Here is a 19442-nt window from a genome sequence, read left to right as displayed (position 1 = left end):
ATAGCGGCAATACCCCCCCACTGTTAGCCAGGAGACTCGTGACCGCTCACAGGCCACGTGCCGGGTCAAGTTTGTGCCACTTCGTAGGGACAGCTGCCACTGGGGGTGTGGGAGGAGGAGGAGGAGGAGGGGGGTGTCCTTCTTATTTGATTGAGATGAGATGCAAGCCACTTTGAGTTACGAACGCATTTAATGGCCGTATACACATACAGATGTGGTCGTTGTTGTTGTCGTTGTTGTCGTCGTTGTTGTTGTTTTTTGTTCAACGCGCAATGATTTTTCATGCCGAGCGAGGTGTCGGTGCGCGTCGATAGGGGGGGCGGGGGGGGGGACCCCGGGGGGGGGGGCCCGACATCGCGAGAGTCGCAGGGTCGTGACAGCTCCTGTCGCAGCATCGCATCGCGAACAAAGATTATGAACGCACGAAGCCAGCGGCCCTTCTGCCGGAGAGTTCCTGAGACTCGGAGAGGCGTTACGGGGGTGAAGGAGGGCTGCTGTGGCGGTGGTGGGGGTGGTGGGGGCGGTGGTGGCGGTGGGTGGCTGGGTGGGGAGAGGGGTGGCAGTCGCTAATTACCCATTTAAGTGCTGACCCGACCCCGCTCTCCACCGCCTCCCTCCCCCCTCTCCCGCCTCTCCCCCCGCATCCCTCCCCCACCAACATCCCGCGGGTCCCCCTGAGAGCCCCCCGCGGAGGACGGGGCCCGTGGGGGTCTGCGCGGCACCAATCAGCCCGGGTGCCAAGTCTCTGTGAGCTGGGGGGGGAGAGGATGGGGGGAGGGGTGGTGGGGGGTCGAGTTTGGCAGAGCCCCCCACTGTGACAGGGTCACTGCTGAGCCCCGCCCCCCCTCCCCCGCCCCCCCCCCCCCGCCCCCTCTTCCCTCATCCTCCCCCACCGCGTCACTGAACTCGACTCTCCAGTTTCGCTTTCCCATACTCAAACGAAAACTACAAACTATGGATAGTGTTAAATTTTATTTTTTAAAGCTTTCGTGACTGCAGGGATTCATATTGTTGGTTCTTTCGGTAAAGTCACCACGTAGAAGGGAAACAAGAAAATAATAAAAATATAAAACAATAAAATTCTCACGACGTTTCGACTGCAACACAAGCAATCATCCCTTCTATGTGACTTTACCGAAAGAACCAAGAATGTGGATTCTGTGGTTATTGTTGTTGGTGTTGTTAATTAAACCACGTGGATCACGTGGAGACCACGAAGCTCTTTCTCAGAGGCCACCCGGCCACGCGTGATTGACAGATCATCATCGCAGTGGCTGATGTCATCGTCATCACCATCGTCACCCCCATCATCATCATCACAAGTGGGGATTTACAGCCAACTCATCTAAACATTGCCCAAAGACTTTATCCTTCCCATGAACTTTAACATTTGCCGTAGATTTTTTAAAGTTGCGCGTAGACTTAACATTGCCTATTAGACTCAACATTGCCTATTAGACTCAACATTGCCTATCAGACAACATTGCCTATTAGACTCAACATTGCCTATTAGACTCAACACTGCCTGTTAGACTCAACATTGCCTATTAGACTCAACATTGCCTATTAGACTCAACATTGCCTATCAGACAACATTGCCTATTAGACTCAACATTGCCTATTAGACTCAACATTGCCTATTAGACTCAACATTGCCTATCAGACAACATTGCCTATTAGATTCAACATTGCCTATTAGACTCAACACTGCCTATTAGACTCAACATTGCCTATTAGACTCAACATTGCCTATTAGACTCAACATTGCCTATCAGACAACATTGCCTATTAGACTCAACATTGCCTATTAGACTCAACACTGCCTATTAGACTCAACATTGCCTATTAGACTCAACATTGCCTATTAGACTCAACATTCCCTATTAGACTCAACATTCCCTATTAGACTCAACACTGTCTATTAGACTCAACACTGCCTATTAGACTCAACATTGCCTATTAGACTCAACATTGCCTATTAGACTCAACATTGCCTATTAAACTCAACGTTGCCTATTAGACTCAACACTGCCTATTAGACTGAGCATTGCCTATTAGACTCAACATTCCCTATTAGACTCAACATTGCCTATTAGACTCAACATTGCCTATTAGACTGAACATTGCCTATTAGACTCAACATTCCCTATTAGACTCAACATTGCCTATTAGACTCAACACTGCCAATTAGACTCAACATTGCCTATTAGACTCAACATTGCCTATTAGACTCAACACTGCCTATTACTGAGCATTGCCTATTAGACTCAACATTGCCTATTAGACTCAACATTGCCTATTAGACTCAACATTGCCTATTAAACTCAACATTGCCTATTATACTAACTATTGCCTATGAGAATTACTTTGCCCGTAGCCAGAGTCCAGAATCTAACCCACGCTTTCCTGCGATCCAGACTTGGGGGGGGGGGGATGACATCTCCCCCTCGGCACCACCTTGGCTGTCGTCGTTTTCCTACCCGCAGATCTTTACGTGGTCCACCAACTCCTCCGAGGCGAGAGTGTGCACGCTAGTGACCGGGAGGCCGAGCAAGCCATGCAGGCCGGTGGGGGTGGTGGGATCTGGTGGGGGGGGGGTGGTGCAGGGGGGGACGGGGGGGGCAGGTGCTGTCCATTGTTTGTGTTCAAACAAAGCCCCATCCACGCTACTCGTTAACGTAACAGCATGCGGTCAGCGTGCTGCCTTCCCTGAAAAGGGGGTCTCGTGCCCCCCACTCGCAACCCCCCCCCTCCCTAGATGCCAACCCCCTCCCCCCCCCTTCCCGCAGTGCAACCGCTGCCGCGTGTTGTCAGCTGGGAGCCTCGCCTCGCCCGTGTCTCTCAACGGAGTTCACAGTCGATGCTGTCCGCTGACGAGGCTTTTCGCGGTCGATGCTGTCCGCTAGCGAGGCTTTTTGTGTGGGAGGCTGTCCGCTGGCGAGGCTGTCCACTAGCGAGGCTTTTTGTGGGGGAGGCTGTCCGCTGGCGAGGCTTTTCACGGTCGAGGTTGTCCGCTGGCGAGGCTTTTTGTGGGGGAGGCTGTCCGCTGGCGAGGCTGTCCACTAGCGAGGCTTTTCGCTGGCGAGGCTGTCCGCTGGCGAGGCTTTTTGCGGACGAGGCTGTCCGTTGGCGAGGCTTTTTGTGTGGGAGGCTGTCCGCTGGCGAGGCTTTTCACGGTCGAGGTTGTCCGCTGGCGAGGCTTTTTGTGGGGGAGGCTGTCCGCTGGCGAGGCTGTCCACTAGCGAGGCTTTTTGCTGGCGAGGCTGTCCGCTGGCGAGGCTTTTTGCGGACGAGGCTGTCCGTTGGCGAGGCTTTTTGTGGGGGAGGCTGTCCGCTGGCGAGGCTTTTTGTGGGGGAGGCTGTCCGTTTGCGAAGCTTTTCGTGGGCGAGGCTGTCCACTAGCGAGGCTTTTCGCTGGCGAGGCTGTCCGCTGGCGAGGCTTTTCGCGGACGAGGCTGTCCGCTGGCGAGGCTTTTTTGTTGGGGAGGCTGTCCGCTGGCGAGACTGTCCGCTGGCGAGGCTGTCCGCTGTCGAGGCTGTCCGCTGGCGAGGCTGTCCGCTGGCGAGGCTGTCCGCTGTCGAGGCTGTCCGCTGGCGAGGCTGTCCGCTGGCGAGGCTGTCCGCTGGCGAGGTTGTTGTAAAAACGTCGCCCTGTCTGCCATGGAATAATCAGTTTGCATTCCTGCACCATCGCGATGGTGCGGTTGTTGTTGGTGTGGTTGTTGTTGGTGTGGTTGTTGTTGGTGTGGTTGTTGTTGGTGTGGTTGTTGTTGGTGTGGTTGTTGTTGGTGTGGTTGTTGTTGGTGTGGTTGTGTTGGTGCGGTTGTTGTTGGTGTGGTTGTTGTTGGTGTCGTTGTTGTTGGTGTCGTTGTTGTTGGTGTCGTTGTTGTTGGTGTCGTTGTTGTTGTTGGTGTGGTTGTTGTTGTTGGTGTGGTTGTGGTGATTGCTAGTATCGCCACACCGATGGTAACCGAAATCCACTCCCCCGCCACCGCGCGCTTCCCATCTCTAAGAGCACCGCAAGTCCACTGCTGGATGATGACGATAGTGATGGTTCCTCCCCGCGCTCTCTCCGTGACCTCCGTTGTCCTCCCCGTGACTCCCACCCCACGTCTCCCCCATCGCTATCTCCCCATGCAACTGTGCGTGGGAAATCTTGAGCACGTGCGCCCACCCGATCTTGTATGGAACCGGTGGTTAGGCACCTTCACACATCCTCATTCCCATCGGCTACCCACCCCCCCCCCCCCCCCCCCGTGCGCTGTGCCGGCCTTCATAGGTGCTACTCGCTAACAGCACTGCTCCAACGGGGGAACTTTGTCTTTGTGTGTCACTGTGTGCATGTCTGTGTGAGTGTGAGAGTGCCTGTTTAAAGGTGTGTGGGTGTCTGTGTGAATATCTTTGTGAGTGTGTGAGTGTCTGTGTGAGTGTGTGGGTGTCTGTGTGAGTGTGTGGGTGCCTGTGTGAGTGTGTGGGTGTCTGTGGTGAGTGTCTGTGTGGGTGTGTGAGTGTCTGTGTGAGTGTGTGGGTGTCTGTGTGAGTGTGTGAGTGTCTGTGTGAGTGTGTGGGTGTCTGTGTGAGTGTGTGGGTGTCTGTGTGAGTGTCTGTGTGAGTGTGTGGGTGACTGTGTGAGTGTCTGTGTGAGTGTGTGGGTGTCTGTGTGAGTGTCAGTGTGAGTGTCTGGGGCATTTGAGGGCGGGGGGAGGGGGGTGTGTGAGGCGTGGCGAGGCGGGGTGGGGGTTACGACCAATGTCAGACTCCGTGATCCGTGAAGGGAAGATGCCGTCTGGGGATGGTGGGGGAGAGAGGGAATGTTGGGGGGGGTCACAGCTTATCGGAAAGTTGTCTGAGACCCCCCCCCTCCGCGCTCCCCCACATTCGTCTCTTTTATCCGGGGCTAAAAATATTGACTTGGGGGGGAGGTGGGAGTGGAGGGAGGGGAGGGAGTGGAAGGAATGGGAGGGAGTGGAGGGAGGGAGGGGAGGGAGGGGGAGGGAGTGGAGGGAGGGAGTGGAGGGAGTGGAGGGAGGGAGGGAGTGGAGGGAGGGAGGGGAGGGAGGGGGAGGGAGTGGGGGGAGGGAGTGGAGGAGTGGAGGGAGGGAGGAGTGGAGGGAGGGAGGGAGTGGAGGGAGGGAGGGAGTGGAGGGGGAGGGAGTGGAGGGGGGGAGGGAGTGGAGGGAGGGAGGTGGAGTGAGGAGGGAGTGGAGGGAGGGGAGGGAGTGGAGGGAGGGAGTGGAGGGAGGATGTGGAGGGAGGAGTGGAGGGAGTGGGAGGGTGTGGAGGGAGTGGAGGGAGTGGAGGGAGGGGGTGGAGGGAGGGGGTGGAGGGAGGGAGTGGAGGGAGTGGAGGGAGGGAGGGAGGGGGTGGAGGGAGGGAGTGGAGGGAGTGGAGGGAGGTGGAGGGAGGGAGTGAAGGGGGTGGAGGGAGGTGGGGTGGAGGGAGTGGAGGGGGGGGGGAGGGGGAGGGGGTGGAGGTGTCGCTGTGAGTGTCGCGAGCCATTGCGGTTCAGGAACGGCCCGCGGAGGTGGACATGTCGCAAATAGTTCTGGATTCTCAATATTTTTTCATTTCACGTGACCTGTTCAGTTCATTCGTACGCACGCACAGAACAGCAGACACGCACAGCAGACACGCACAGCAGCCACGCACAGCAGGCATGCACAGCAGACACACACAGCAGACACAGCACACACAGCAGGCATGCACAGCAGGCATGCACAGCAGGCACACAGCAGACACACACAGCAGACACGCACAGCAGACACGCACAGCAGGCACACACAGCAGGCACGCACAGCATGCACACACAGCACACACAGCAGACACGCACAGCAGACACGCACAGCAGCACACACAGCAGACACGCACAGCAGGCACACACAGCACACACAGCAGGCACACACAGCAGACACACACAGCAGACACACACAGCAGACACACACAGCACACACAGCAGGCACGCACAGCAGGCACACACAGCAGGCACACACAGCAGGCACACACAGCAGACACACACAGCACACACAGCAGGCACGCACAGCAGGCACACACAGCAGGCACACACAGCAGACACACAGCAGGCACACACAGCAGACACACAGCAGGCAGAGCAGGCACACACAGCAGGCACACACAGCAGATACACACAGCAGACACGCACAGCAGACACGCACAGCAGACACACACAGCACACACAGCAGGCACGCACAGCAGGCACGCACAGCAGACACACACAGCAGACACAGCAGGCACGCACAGCAGGCACACACAGCAGGCACACACAGCAGACACACAGCAGACACACACAGCACACACAGCAGGCACGCACAGCAGGCACACACAGCAGGCACACACAGCAGACACACAGCAGGCACACACAGCAGACACACAGCAGGCAGAGCAGGCACACACAGCAGGCACACACAGCAGATACACACAGCAGACACGCACAGCAGACACGCACAGCAGACACACACAGCACACACAGCAGGCACGCACAGCAGACACACACAGCAGACACACACAGCAGACACGCACAGCAGACACACACAGCAGACACACACAGCAGACACGCACAGCAGGACAACACAGCAGACACACACAGCAGGCACACACAGCAGGCACACACAGCAGGCACACACAGCAGGCACACAGCAGACACGCACAGCAAACACACAGCAGGCACACACAGCACACACAGCAGACACGCATAGCCGACACGCACAGCAGGCACACACAGCAGACACGCACAGCAGGCACACACAGCAGACACACAGCAGGCACGCACAGCAGACACACACAGCAGACACACACAGCAGACACGCATAGCCGACACGCACAGCAGGCCACACACAGCAGACACACACAGCAGGCACGCACAGCAGACACACACAGCAGACACACACAGCAGACACACACAGCAGACACACACAGCAGACACACTCGACTGCTATGGGGATGCTCTTTCCCGTCCGCCCTGTTACCACACCAGCAGAGCGATGTTCGTCGCTTGGCAGATCACCCGATACATATATTCTTCATTATTACTTCATCATTATTACTTCATCATTATTATTACTTCATCATTATTACTTCATCATTATTACTTCATCATTATTACTTCATCATTATTACTTCATCATTATTACTTCATCATTATTACTTCATTATTATTACTTCATCATTATTACTTCATCATTATTACTTCATCATTATTACTTCATCATTATTACTTCATCATTATTACTTCATCATTATTACTTCATTATTACTTCATCATTATTACTTCATCATTATTACTTCATCATTATTACTTCATCATTATTACTTCATTATTATTACTTCATTATTATTACTTCATTATTATTACTTCATTATTATTACTTCATCATTATTACTTCATTATTATTACTTCATCATTATTACTTCATCATTATTACTTCATTATTATTACTTCATTATTATTACTTCATTATTATTACTTCATCATTATTACTTCATTATTATTACTTCATTATTATTACTTCATCATTATTACTTCATCATTATTACTTCATTATTATTACTTCATTATTATTACTTCATCATTATTACTTCATCATTATTACTTCATCATTATTACTTCATTATTATTACTTCATTATTATTACTTCATCATTATTACTTCATTATTATTACTTCATTATTATTACTTCATTATTATTACTTCATTATTATTACTTCATCATTATTACTTCATTATTATTACTTCATCATTATTACTTCATCATTATTACTTCATCATTATTACTTCATCATTATTACTTCATCATTATTACTTCATTATTACTTCATTATTATTACTTCATTATTATTACTTCATTATTACTTCATTATTATTACTTCATCATTATTACTTCATTATTATTACTTCATTATTATTACTTCATCATTATTACTTCATTATTATTACTTCATTATTATTACTTCATTATTATTGCTTCATTATTACTTCATTATTATTACTTCATCATTATTACTTCATCATTATTTCTTCATTATTATTACTTCATTATTATTACTTCATTATTACTTCATTATTATCACTTCATCATTATTACTTCATTATTATTACTTCATCATTATTACTTCATTATTATTATTAACATTATGATGTTTACTTCCCGTAGCTGGAATTTGGGTTCACTTAATTGCAGAAACCAAATGCAACGAGCGGTGACTTCTCTCTCTCTCTGTCTGTGTGTGGCGTCGCTGGCCACCGTTCTGAGTTCACCAACTCACTGCGGTGGTGACAGCCAAGGTCTGTGTGAGCCTGTGGGTCTCTGTGTAAGTCTATGGGTCTCTGTGTAAGTCTATGAGTTTCTGTGAAAGTCTATGGGTCTCTGTGTGAGCCTGTGGGTCTCTGTGTGAGTCTATGAGTCTCTGTGTGAGCCTGTGGGTCTCTGTGTAAGTCTATGGGTCTCTGTGTAAGTCTATGAGTCTCTGTGTAAGTCTATGGGTCTCTGTGTAAGTCTATGAGTCTCTGTGTGAGTCTGAGTCTCTGTGTGAGCCTGTGGGTCTCTCAAAGTCTATGGGTCTCTTTGTAAGTCTATGAGTCTCTGTGTAAGTCTGTGAGTCTCTGTGTGAGCCTGTGGGTCTCTGTAAGTCTATGGGTCTCTGTGTAAGTCTATGAGTCTCTGCATGAGCCTGTGGGTCTCTGTGTAAGTCTATGGGTCTCTGTGCAAGTCTATGAGTCTCTGTGTGAGCCTGTGGGTCTCTGTGTAAGTCTATGCGTCTCTGTGTGAGCCTGTGGGTCTCTGTGTAAGCCTATGGATCTCTGTGTAAGTCCATGAGTCTCTGTGTGAGCCTGTGGGTCTCTGTGTACGTCTATGGGTCTCTGTGTAAGTCTATGAGTCTCTGTGTAAGTCTATGAGTCTCTGTGTGAGCCTGTGGGTCTCTGTGTAAATCTATGAGTCTCTGTGTGAGCCTGTGGGTCTCTGTAAGTCTATGGGTCTCTGTGTAAGTCTATGAGTCTCTGCATGAGCCTGTGGGTCTCTGTGTAAGTCTATGGGTCTCTGTGCAAGTCTATGAGTCTCTGTGTGAGCTGTGGGTCTCTGTGTAAGTCTATGGGTCTCTGTGTAAGTCTATGAGTCTCTGTGTAAGTCTATGAGTCTCTGTGTGAGCCTGTGGGTCTCTGTGTAAATCTATGAGTCTCTGTGTGAGCCTGTGGGTCTCTGTAAGTCTATGGGTCTCTGTGTAAGTCTATGAGTCTCTGCATGAGCCTGTGGGTCTCTGTGTAAGTCTATGGGTCTCTGTGCAAGTCTATGAGTCTCTGTGTGAGCCTGTGGGTCTCTGTGTAAGTCTATGGGTCTCTGTGTGAGCCTGTGCGTCTCTGTGTAAGTCTATGGGTCTCTGTGTAAGTTTATGGGTCTCTATGTAAGTCTATGGGTATATGTGTGAGCCTATGGGTCTCTGTGGAAGTCTATGGGTTTCTGTGTAAGTCTATGGGTTTCTGTGTGAGTCTATGGGTCTATGTGTAAGTCTATGGGTTTCTGTGTAAGTCTATGGGTTTCTGTGTAAGTCTATGGGTTTCTGTGTAAGTCTATGGGTTTCTGTGTAAGTCTATGGGTTGCTGTGTAAGTCTATGAGTTTTTGTGTACGTCTATGGGTTTCCGTGTAAGTCTGTAGGGATATGTGTGAGTCTATGGGTCTCTGCGTAAGCCTCTGGGTCTCTGCGTGAGTCTATGGGTTTCTGTTAAGTCTATGGGTCTATGTGTGAGTCTATGGGTCTATGTGTAAGCCTATGGGTATATGTGTGAGCCTATGGGTCTCTGTGTGAGCCTATGGGTCTCTGCGTGAGTCTATGGGTTTCTGTTAAGTCTATGGGTCTCTGTGTGAGTCTATGGGTCTCTGCGTGAGTCTATGGGTTTCTGTTAAGTCTATGAGTCTCTGTGTGAGTCTATGGGTCTATGTGTAAGCCTATGGGTATATGTGTGAGTCTATGAATTTCTGTGTAAGTCTATGGGTCTCTGTGTGAGTCTATGGGTCTCCGTGCAAGTCTATGGGTCTCCGTGCAAGTCTATGGGTCTCTGTGCAAGTCCATGGGTCTCTGTGTGAGTCTATGAATTTCTGTGTAAGTCTATGGGTCTGCGTGCGAGTCCATGGGTCTCCATGCGAGTCAACTCGATCCCAGGCTCTCCGTGTGTGAGTGTCTCAGACAGAGCGGTGATGACCACCCCCCTTCCCTCTCATCCTCACTGAGGTGCCGTAGACGCGCGCGGATCGCCTGTCCCTTTCTCCACTGCTAGACCGACCCGTGCTGAGCCCCCCCCCCCACTCCGCTCCCCCGCCCCTCCCCCATCATCGTCCGCTCCAATGCATCAAAAAAATCACTCGGACAAAGTTTCAGCAGCGCCGCTCCAGTGACGTCATTGCACCCCCCACTCCCAACCCCCCCCCACTTCTCCCTCCCCTGCCCCCCTTCTCACTGCGTCAGTTGTGCGTCACCGCGCCTCATGGGGGTAGCTCGCGGGCAGAGGGAGGGGGGTGAGGGGAGAAGGGGAGGGGGGGGATGAAGGGAAGAGTGAGAGATGGGAGGGGGGACGCTGGGATAGAGAAAAACATGGGGGAGGGTGGTGGGTGGTTCTACACGAGAGGGCAGCGAGAGAGAGAGGAGAGAGAGAGATGGGTGAGCAGGGAGGATGGAGAGGAGAGAGAGATGGGTGAGCAGGGAGGATGGAGAGGAGAGGAGAGAGAGAGATGGGTGAGCAGGGGGATGGAGAGGAGAGAGAGAGATGGGTGAGCAGGGAGGATGGAGAGGAGAGGAGAGAGAGATGGGGAGGCAGGGAGGAGGGAGGAGAGAGAGAGAGATGGGTGAGCAGGGAGGATGGAGAGGAGAGAGAGAGATGGGTGAGCAGGGAGGATGGAGAAGAGAGAGAGAGAGATGGGGTGAGCAGGGAGGATGGAGAGGAGAGGAGAGAGAGATGGGTGAGCAGGGAGGATGGAGAGGAGAGAGAGGGAGAGATGGGTGAGCAGGGAGGATGGAGAGGAGAGGAAAGAGAGAGATGGGTGAGCAGAGGAGGATGGAGAGGAGTGAGAGAGTGGGTGAGCAGAGGGGGAGAGAGAGATGGGTGAGCAGGGAGGATGGAGAGGAGAGGAAAGAGAGAGATGGGTGAGCAGAGAGGATGGAGAGGAGAGAGAGAGATGGGTGAGCAGAGAGGATGGAGAGGAGAGGAAAGAGAGAGATGGGTGAGCAGGGAGGATGGAGAGGAGGAGAGAGAGGAGAATGGGTGAGCAGAGAGGATGGAGAGAGAGAGAGAGATAGAGAGATGGGTGAGCAGGAAGGATGGAGAGGAGAGAGAGAGATGGGTGAGCAGGGAGGATGGAGAGGGAGAGAGAGAGAGAGATGGGTGAGCAGGGAGGATGGAGAGGAGAGAGAGAGAGATGGGTGAGCAGGGAGGATGGAGAGGAGAGGAGAGAGAGTGGAGAGAGGGGGGGGAGATGTAAGAAGAGTTGAGAAGCGAGAGAGAGAGGAGAGAGAGAGATGGGTGAGCAGGGAGGATGGAGAGGAGAGGAGAGAGAGATGGGTGAGCAGGGAGGATGGAGAGGAGAGGAGAGAGAGATGGGTGAGCAGGGAGGATGGAGAGGAGAGAGAGAGAGATGGGTGAGCAGGGAGGATGGAGAGGAGTGAGAGATGGGTGAGCAGGGAGGATGGAGAGGAGAGAGAGTGGAGAGAGGAGGGGGGAGATGCAAGAAGAGTTGAGAAGCGAGAGAGAGAGAGGAGAGTGGAGAGGGGCAATGGGAGAGAGGAGCGATGGGAGAGAGAGAGGAGATGTGGGGCGCGCGCGGGGGAGATGAGGGAGACGGGAGAGCTTTGGGAGGAGAGGGGAGGGAGAAGAGCGATATGGGAGACAGGGGAGAGCGGTGGGAGAGTTGAGAGAGCGATCATCTCACACTGCTGCCATTGTGCGCGCGCGTGGAGCCACGGGAGAGACGCCCAAAGCTCCACTTCGTCTTCTCCCTCAGCTCCACGATCCTCCTGCAGTGACTCCGGCTCGTCACGGACTCACTCCATCCCCTCCCGTCCCTCCCCTCCCCCTTCCCCCCTCCCTCCCCTCCCTCCCTCCCCTCCCTCCCTCCCTCCCTCCGTCCCCTCCCTCCCTCCCCTCCCTCCCTCCCCCCTCTCCCTCCCCCCCTCCCTCCCCTCCATCCCTCCCCTCCCCTCCATCCCTCCCTCCCCCTCTCCCTCCCCTCCCTCCCCTCCCTCATCCCCCCTCCCTCCCCTCCCTCCCTCCCTCCCCCCCCTCCCTCCCCCCTTCCATCCCTCCCCCCGTCTTTCCATCTCTCCGTCCCTCCATCCCTCCATCAACCCGTCCATCCCTTCCTCCCTTCCCCCCTCCATCCTTCCCTCCATCCCTCCCTCCCTCCCTCCATCCCTCCCTCCTGCTTAGGGTCAAGTTTGGTTTAGCAGCAGCAGCAGGAGAGTCCGGAGAGAGAGGTGGGGGGGTAGAGGTACAGTGCGGGTGGTGTTGGTTGTGGTGGTGGTGGGGGTTAGTGGTAGTCTCGTATTTATCTTGGCTCATCAGCACAGCACAGCCACCCCCTGCCCCCGAGACGTCGAGGCTTAGATGTGGATGGGGTTAGAGGTGGGTGGTGGGTAGGTTGCGGGGTGGGGGTGGGGGGGGAGAGATTTAACTGCTGCCAGACTCCGAGTGAAGTCGGTTCCACATTGCAAAAGGGTGCCCGCGTTCCCAGACTCGGGGGGGTTCATAATGGCCGTGTCGGAGACTCGGAGTCGCTTCCGTTCAGACCCGGGGGTTCCACTCCGGGTCTTGGCCACACAGGCGCTGTGGTTGCAGCGGAGACTTCACGCAGACGTAGACTCACAGAGAGCCGCAGACTCACTCGCACAGAGAGACACAGACTCGCTCACACAGAGAGCCATAGACTCACTCACACAGAGACCCATAGACTCACTCACACAGAGAGCCATAGACTCACTCACACAGAGAGACACAGACTCACTCACATAGAGAGCCATAGACTCGCTCACACAGACAGCCATAGACTCACTCGCACAGAGACCCATAGACTCTCTCGCACAGAGAGACGTAGACTCACTCGCACAGAGAGCCATAGACTCACTCACACAGAGAGACATAGACTCACTCACACAGAGAGCCATAGACTCGCTCACACAGAGAGACACAGACTCACTCACACAGAGAGCCGTAGACTCACTCACACAGAGAGACATAGACTCACTCACACAGAGAGACATAGACTCACTCAGACAGAGAGACGTAGACTCACTCGCACAGAAGTGTCGTAGACTCACTCGGCACAGAGAGCCATAGACTCACTCACACAGAGAGACATAGACTCACTCACACAGAGAGCCATAGACTCATCACACAGAGAACCATAGACTCACTCGCACAGAGAGACATAGACTCGCACAGAGACCCATAGACTCGCACAGAGACCCACATAGACTCACTCACGCAGACACCCATAGAATCACACGGAGCCATAGACTAACAGAGAGTGCCGGAGACGTACGCAGGGACCAATAGCCTCACTTACATATAGACCCATAGACTCACCCAGACGTATAGACTCACACAAAGACCCGTAGACTTACACAGACACCCATATACTCACTCACGCAGAGACCCATAGACTCACACAGAGACTTATAGACTCACACAAAGACCCGTAGACTTACACAGACACCCATATACTCACTCACGCAGAGACCCATAGACTCACACAGCGTCCCATAGACTCACTAAAAAACGCCATAGACATACACAGACACCCATAGGCTCGCACAGAGACCCATAGAGTCACACAGAGACCCATAGACTCACACAGACACCCGTAGACTCACACAGAGACACTTAGACTCACTCAGAACCATAGACTCACAGAGACCCATAGACTAACACAGAGACGTGTAGACTCACATAGAGACCCATAGACTCACACAGAGCCCATTGACTCACATAGATACCCGTAGAGTCTCACGCAGAGACTCACATAGAGATCCATTGACTCACGCAGACACCCATAGACTCACACATAGAGCCGTAGGCTCACAGAGAGGCCAGGAGACTCACACAGAGACCCATAGTCTCACACAGAGACCCGTCGACTTACACATATACCTATAGACTCACTCACGCAGAGACCCATAGTCTCACTTACATATAGACACATCAGACTCACACAGCATCCCATAGAGTCGCACATATACCCGTAGAATCGCGAACACAGAGGCCCATAGACTCACTCACGAAAAAAACATAGACTCACACAGACACCCGTAGACTCACACAGAGACCCATTGACTCACATAGAGTCCCGTAGAGTCTCACGCAGAGACCCATAGACCTCACGCAGAGACGTGTAGATTCACAAAGAGACCCGTAGACTCACTCAGAGACCCATAGGACTCAGTCAGAGACCCATAGACTCACAGAGAGACCATAGACTCACACAGAGACCCATAGACTCACTCACGCAGCGACCCATAGACTCACTCAGTTACTCATAGACTCACTCAGAGACCCATAGACTCACACAGAGACCCACAGACTCACACAGAAACCCACAGACTCACACAGAGGCCCATAGACTCACTCAGTTGCCCATAGACTCACTCAGTTGCCCATAGACTCACTCAGAGACCCATAGACTCACTCAGAGACGCATAGACTCACACAGAGACCCGTCGACTTACACAGATACCCATAGACTCACTAACGCAGCGACTCATAGATGCACACAGCTTCCCATAGACTCACTCAAGAAAAAAGCCATATACTCACACAGAGACCCATATACTCACAACAGAGACCGATAGACTCACACAGCGACCCATAGACCCATACAGACACCCGTAGACTCACACAGAGACCCATAGACTCACTTAGGATACCCGTAGACTGACTAACAGAGACTCATAGACTCACGCAGATTCCCATAGACTCACTAACACAAACCTATAGACTCAACTCAGAGACCCATAGACTCACTCACACAGAGACCCATAGTCTCACTTCCGAGACCCATAGACTCACTCATAGACTCATAGACTCACTCACAGATACCCATAGACTCACATACAGACCCACAGACTCACTCAGAGACCCGTAGACTCAATCAGAGACCCATAGACTCACTCACGCAGAGACCCATAGACTCACTCAGATACCCATAGACTCACTCAGAGACCCATAGACTCACTCAGAGACACATGGTCTCACTCGGAGACCCATAGACTCACTCATAGACCCATAGTCTCACTCAGAGACCCATAGACTCACTCATAGACCCATAAACTCACTCACACAGATACCCAATGATTCACTCACGCAGAGACCCATAGACTCACTCAGAGACCCATAGTCACCCTCAGAGACCCATAGACTCACTCAGAGACCCATAGACTCACTCACTCAGAGAACCATAGACTCACTCAGAGACCCATAGATTCACTCACGCATAGACCCAAAGACTCACTTACTCAGAGACCCATAGACTCACTCGGAGACCCATAGACTCACTCGGAGACCCATAGACTCACTCAGAGACCCATAGACTCACTCAGAGACCCATAGATTCACCCACGCATAGACCCAAAGACTCACTTACCCAGAGACCCATAGACTCACTCGGAGACCCATAGACTCACTCAGAGAGCCATAGACTCACTCACACAGAGTTCTGTAGACTCACTCAGAGACCCATAGACTCACGCAGAGACCCATAGACTCACTCAGAGACCCATAGACTCACTCACGCAGAGACCCATAGACTCACTCGGAGACCAATAGACTCACTCAGAGAGCCATAGATTAACTCACGCAGAGACCCATAGACTCACTTACACAGAGACCCATAGACTCACTTACACAGAGACCCATAGACTCGCAACCAGGTGATTTAAGGCACAGCCCACACGCGTCCATCGCTTCACAATTCGGGGCCATTGTTGTTCATGTCATTATTGTCGGTGTTATTATTGATGTTATTGTCGTGGTTATTGTCATTATTGTTGTTGCTGTTATCGCCGCGGTTATTGTTGTTATTTTAATCGTTATTTTGTTATTGTTGCTGTTCTTGCCGTGGTTATTGCCCTGTTTATTGCCATTGTTTCTTATTGTCATTATTGTTGTTGTTATTTGCCGTGGTTATTGTCATTATTATTTGTGTTGTTGTTATTGTTGTTATTGTCGCTGCTATTGCCGTGTTTATTGCCATTAGTGTTGCTTGTTGTTATTAATTCATTCAATTTACTTGTTGAGTAAGAACTCTCCCCCCCCCCACCGCCCACTAGCGGGGGCACCGCATTGCTTCTCAATGAATGGAAGGTAGTCCCATACCTATGAAACCGAGGCACAAGATCCCACACGCGTGTCCACCAACATGAGAGGAGGGAACAACTCAGCATCACGTCCAAACGCAGTGGTAGCAGTAGCAATAGCGGTCGCTTGTGTTGCGCCCCGAAACGTCGTGATTTATTTTATTTAATACCTACCACGTGACTTTACCGAAATAACCAAAGAGTACGAATTAGTTTTGTTTGATTATTTTTTTATTTTTTTATTTTGAATTCACAAAGAGCATTAAGCGGACGCACGTTGGGCAATGTTCTTCCAGTGATATCCATTGATGCTCGACGTTTCGGACGACGGTCCTTATTCACAGCACATAGATCGGCGATGACCTAAGTTGCTGCGTGTGTGTGTCTGCGTGTGGCGAGTGTTTGTTCGGCGATCGGTGAGTGCACGTGGTGGAGTGAGTGCACGTGGTGAGTGAGTGCACGTGGTGAGTGAGTGCACGTGGTGAGTGAGTGCACGTGGTGAGTGAGTGCACGTGGTGAGGGAGTGCACGTGGTGAGTGAGTGCACGTGGTGAGTGAGTGCACGTGGTGAGTGAGTGCACCGTGGTGAGTGAGTGCACGTGGTGAGGGAGTGCACGTGGTGGAGTGAGTGCACGTGGTGGAGTGAGTGCACGTGGTGAGTGAGTGCACGTGGTGAGTGAGTGCACGTGGTGAGTGAGGTGCACGTGGTGAGGGAGTGCACGTGGTGAGTGAGTGCACGTGGTGAGTGAGTGCACGTGGTGAGTGAGTGCACGTGGTGAGTGAGTGCACGTGGTGAGGGAGTGCACGTGGTGAGGGAGTGCACGTGGTGAGTGCACGTGGTGAGTGAGTGCACGTGGTGAGTGAGTGCTCGTGGTGGACTGCTCGTGGTGGAGTGGGTGCACGTGGTGAGTGAGTGCACGTGGTGAGTGGGTGCACGTGGTGATTGCACGTGGTGAGTGAGTGCACGTGGTGAGTGAGTGCACGTGGTGAGTGAGTGCACGTGGTGAGTGAGTGCACGTGGTGAGTGAGTGCACGTGGTGGAGTGAGTGCACGTGGTGGAGTGAGTGCACGTGGTGAGTGCACGTGGTGGAGTGAGTGCACGTGGTGAGTGAGTGCACGTGGTGAGTGAGTGCACGTGGTGAGTGCACGTGGTGAGTGAGTGCAACGTGGTGAGTGCACGTGGTGAGGGAGTGCACGTGGTGAGGGAGTGCACGTGGTGAGTGCACGTGGTGAGTGAGTGCACGTGGTGAGTGAGTGCACGTGGTGAGTGAGTGCACGTGGTGAGTGCACGTGGTGAGTGAGTGCACGTGGTGAGTGAGTGCACGTGGTGAGTGAGTGCACGTGGTGGAGTGCGTGCACGTGGTGGAGTGAGTGCACGTGGTGAGTGAGTGCACGTGGTGAGTGAGTGCACGTGGTGAGTGAGTGCACGTGGTGAGGGAGTGCACGTGGTGAGTGAGTGCACGTGGTGAGCGCCGCACGTGGTGAGTGAGTGCACGTGGTGAGTGAGTGCGCGTGGTGAGTGAGTGCACGTGGTGAGCGCCGCACGTGGTGAGTGAGTGCACGTGGTGAGTGAGTGCACGTGGTGAGTGAGTGCACGTGGTGAGTGAGTGCACGTGGTGAGTGAGTGCTCGTGGTGGAGTGGGTGCACGTGGTGAGTGAGTGCACGTGGTGAGTGAGTGCACGTGGTGAGTGAGTGCACGTGGTGAGTGAGTGCACGTGGTGAGTGCACGTGGTGAGTGCACGTGGTGAGTGCACGTGGTGGAGTGCGTGCACGTGGTGAGTGAGTGCACGTGGTGAGTGAGTGCACGTGGTGAGTGAGTGCACGTGGTGAGTGAGTGCACATGGTGAGTGAGTGCACGTGGTGAGTGAGTGCACGTGGTGGAGTGAGTGCACGTGGTGAGTGAGTGCACGTGGTGGAGTGCGTGCACGTGGTGAGTGAGTGCACGTGGTGAGTGAGTGCACGTGGTGAGTGAGTGCACGTGGTGAGGGTGCTTGCACCTCCCCATGTGTTCTGAATCACTGCGCCCAGCGAGGCACAAAGGAGCCCCTTCACACCCCCCCCTTCACCCCCCCCCCCCCCCGAGGTCTCCAACCCCCCCCCCCCCCCCGAGCTATATGTGTAGTAGCAATATATATTATAGCAGCTATATATGTAGTAGCTACTACATATATAGTAGCTATATAGCAGCTACATATGTAGTAGCTACTACACTTGTAGTAGCTATATATGTAGTAGCTATATATTATAGCAGCTATATATGTAGTAGCTACTACAGATATATAGTAGCTACTACATATGCAGTAGCTATATATGTAGTAGCTATATATTATAGCAGCTATATATGTAGTGGCTACAACACATGTAGTAGCTACTACACATGTAGTAGCTACTACATATGCAGTAGCTAATACATATGCAGTAGCTATATATGTAGGCAATATATATGTAGTAGCTACCTACACATGTAGTAGCTATATATGTAGTAGCTACTACATATGTAACAGCTACACATGTAGTAGCTACATATGTAGTAGCTACTACACATGTAGTAGCTACTACACGTGTAGTAGCTACTATATATGTAACAGCTACACATGTAGTAGCTACTACGGGCCCCGCACTTTGAAGGGCCCCGCGCTAAATATTTTCAAGCTATCGATTCCGGTTCAGTGATTCTGCACTTGCTTTATTACTATAGTAATATACCGCCTTAAACGTGCATGAACGACTGCGTGTTTAAGGTGGGCGATTTTTCGTATTATCTGGCTGCGGAGCAAATTGAAAAAATACAATGACTTTACTATGCAAGTAAAAACTTTGTGTTTTAAAATGTATTTGTTTTTTTGTATTTAGGGCCCCTTTGTAACAACAGATGTTCCAGGCCCGCCCTAGCTTCATCCAGCACTGGGGTACACCCCCCCCCCTCACCTCTTCCAAATAAAATCCATCCTGGAAACGGTTACCGGTTTCTGACACTGAGAGCTTGTGACCGATTCTGAAACCGCGGTTACTCTTTTTACCAAGTTACCGGTTCAAAATGTCAATTGATTAATAATAATGATAACAACAACATTGAGTGCATTACCTCTGATGA

At 52.0% G+C, this 19442-nt stretch overlaps 1 protein-coding gene and 1 long non-coding RNA gene across 2 annotated transcripts in view; one reads left to right on the top strand and one right to left on the bottom strand.

The window, feature by feature from the left end:
• PDE3A (phosphodiesterase 3A) overlaps positions 1 to 19442 on the top strand; it is a 175915-nt gene that overhangs the window by 61764 nt on the left and 94709 nt on the right. The gene's annotated exons all lie outside the window — the stretch shown is intronic.
• On the bottom strand, positions 960 to 12077 carry LOC142906467 (uncharacterized). Its single transcript, XR_012930308.1, has 2 exons — positions 11932 to 12077; positions 960 to 3655 (listed from the first exon to the last, which is right to left on the bottom strand). It is a non-coding gene; the product is annotated as an uncharacterized LOC142906467 (long non-coding RNA).

The sequence above is a fragment of the Petromyzon marinus genome, chromosome 65 (assembly GCF_048934315.1).
Source record: "Petromyzon marinus isolate PM22_M1 ecotype Great Lakes invasive population chromosome 65, UKy_Petmar_22M1.pri1.0, whole genome shotgun sequence".
In the NCBI taxonomy this organism is placed as follows: Eukaryota; Metazoa; Chordata; class Hyperoartia; order Petromyzontiformes; family Petromyzontidae; genus Petromyzon; species Petromyzon marinus.
Note: the sequence above shows the minus strand (reverse complement) of the source record. Positions and strands in the feature narration are given on the sequence as shown.